We start from the raw sequence: 2,893 nt of genomic DNA on the forward strand, positions 1-2,893 counted from the left end.
GTATATATATATTATATATTATATATATATATATATATATATATATATAGATACATGGATAGATACATACCTACATATTTACTTATATAGCAGGCGAGAAGGTATACACGCTGGCAAGCAGGCACGCATGCATGCATGCGAGATACATAGATAAATAGATAGATACATATTTACATTAATGCATGCAAGCACGCATGCGTTCATGCAAATATGCATGGACGCACGGATGCATACATAGATACATACATTATATAGGAGGCAAAGGCATGCAAGCAGGCAGGCAGGCAGTGCGTTCACGCAAATATGCATGGACGCACGCATGCATACATAGATAGATACATACATAGTTATATATAGCAGGCAATGGCATGCAAGCAGGCATGTAAGCAGGTAGGCAGGCAGGCAGGCAGGCAGGCATTAATGCATGCAAGCATGCATGCGTTCATGCAAATATGCAAATACGCACGCATGCAAACATAGATAGATAAATACATAGATACATATATAAATAGATAGGTACATACTTACATACATACATTATATAGCAGGCACAGGCATGCAAGAAGGCATGCAAGCAGGCATGGATACATACATAGTTACATACATACATAGTTACATACATACATACATACTTATATATATATACTAATAGATTCATAGATATAAATGCATAGATAGATACATATATAGACACATAGATACATAATTCCATGTCGCGTACTTACCACGTTGTCGACATCTTCAAGCTCTAATCAGGCTATGTTTATCATGGACTGCCAGGAATGGATCAAGATGGGCCTACTACCTCGAAATTAAATAGACATACACATACAATCTTTTTTTGCTATGTTTCACTCGTCCGCAGTTACACACTAATATCAAGGAATACTACAATATGTTTCTCTCGTCCTTAGTTCCACACCAAGGCATACTATAACCCACTTATACGTGTTTGATATCAAAGCATACAATAACCCACTTGTACGTGTCTGATATCAAAACAGTCAATAACCCACTTGTACGTGTCTGATAACAAAGCATACTATAACCCACTTGTACGTGTCCGTCCGTGATGTACCCTGGTCCATTTTCTGGACCGAGGTGTATTTGGAGCGGTCCCATAAATATGGACCCTACCTTTGCGAATGGACCCGGATGCGGTTTTGGACACGGCTCGGGCGTTAATAGTTATATTGTTACTAGTGCCGTATAAGAGATTCCTGTCGCAGTTTCGCGTGTTTAATTTCACATTTGATGATGCTTTCCTGTAATCTGACTCGTCGTTCAAAATACCTTTTTAACTGATATGCTCTTTACTTTAACGGTGTATGTTTGATTTCATGATTTGATGCATAGTGTCTGATGATTTAGAAGGCTATGTTTGATGATTGATCTATTGCAAAAAAGTATTGTTTTTTTTTAAAATAGAAACAAACCAAAAATGAATTCCAGTCTCCAGGTGTATTTTTTTCTATTTAAATTTGAAAAAGAAGAAATCGGTGTTTTTTATACACACTTTTTTTTCTAACAAATAGCGTATGTATGAATGTATAAAAATATGTACATATTTACTGTATTTTAAATATGTCGTGTTCAATATTTATGGGATTTTTTTTTGCGGGAATATTAGATCTGCCAATCAAATTGTTGTTGGTATCCAAACCAAAACCGTTCACGGGTTCGGGCCACTGGCACGAAACTTTCCGACGAAAATTGAATAGATTCTTCCAAATTTCTACACACCTACAACATTATAAGAGACGAAATCTACTATACTACACGCAACAAACTATGAAAAAAAGATGAGCTAGATTTGGCTGCTGATCAGCTGCTGGAATGAAAAGAGGGCGTATATGATTTACACTACGACGATGACGACACATGCGTGTAGTATTGAATACAGCATTGGTCTTTTCGCATTCATTCATGCATGCATGTACTTTTGAGTTTTGAGTGCATGTATGCAATTTAGTTTGCAAGCATGCATGCATGCATGCTTGAATGCATTCAACATTCGTCCATGCATGATTATTTTTTTTGCATGCTTGCATTCAAAACTGCCTGAAAACATGCATACATGCATTTATTCAACATTCATGTGTACATGCAGTTTTGAAAGAATGCAAGCATATGGAAAAAAACTTTTCGTTCTGTCAAAACAGCATACAGTTGAAGCTGCATGAATGCATGCATTCATTTTTGCATGCGTACATGGATTTTTGCATGCGTGCATGCATGAACGCAAAAAGAAATGCATGCATGCATGCATGTATGAATTCGTACAACATTCAACGCGTTTCGAAACGAGTTTGCAAACCACAAAAACATATTGTGTCGGTTGTACAACCCTTGTTGTACTCTAACCCTGGTACCTGTTGCTCTGGACCGTTGTCTGAAATTCTAGACTGCAGCCTACTATCTCATTGGCTGACAAATGAGCCTTCGATCAGATACTATGGATTTCTGGCGGTATTTCTCACATATTCCATAGTATTTTATTAGTGGCCTGACCAAATTCGTTGCACCTACAGTTGGAAAATACCATCAAATATTGCAACTTTGTACAACTTTTGCGCGTGTTTCAAGAATCTACAAGTTTCGATTGGTAGAGAACTAATGTATCTCTGGAAAAGTTTACAAACGGTTGTACAGAATCTAAAGTGAAAATCAGTAAACAAGCAAATAATGAACACATCACGCAAATATTTACAAAGTACGTCGCAGTTTGATTGTGATTCACAAGCACTCGTAGGTCAGCGACTACGTGATGCGATGGCTCCCTCGCATAGCAACTTCAAACAATATGCAAAAAAAAAAACTCAAGGATTTCCTGCAATACTGGCAACCAGACCATGATTGGGACGCGTATGAGAATCTGATGAATATTCCGATG

Source organism: Sphaeroforma arctica (genome assembly GCF_001186125.1).
Source record: "Sphaeroforma arctica JP610 unplaced genomic scaffold supercont1.203, whole genome shotgun sequence".
NCBI lineage: Eukaryota > Ichthyosporea > Ichthyophonida > Sphaeroforma > Sphaeroforma arctica.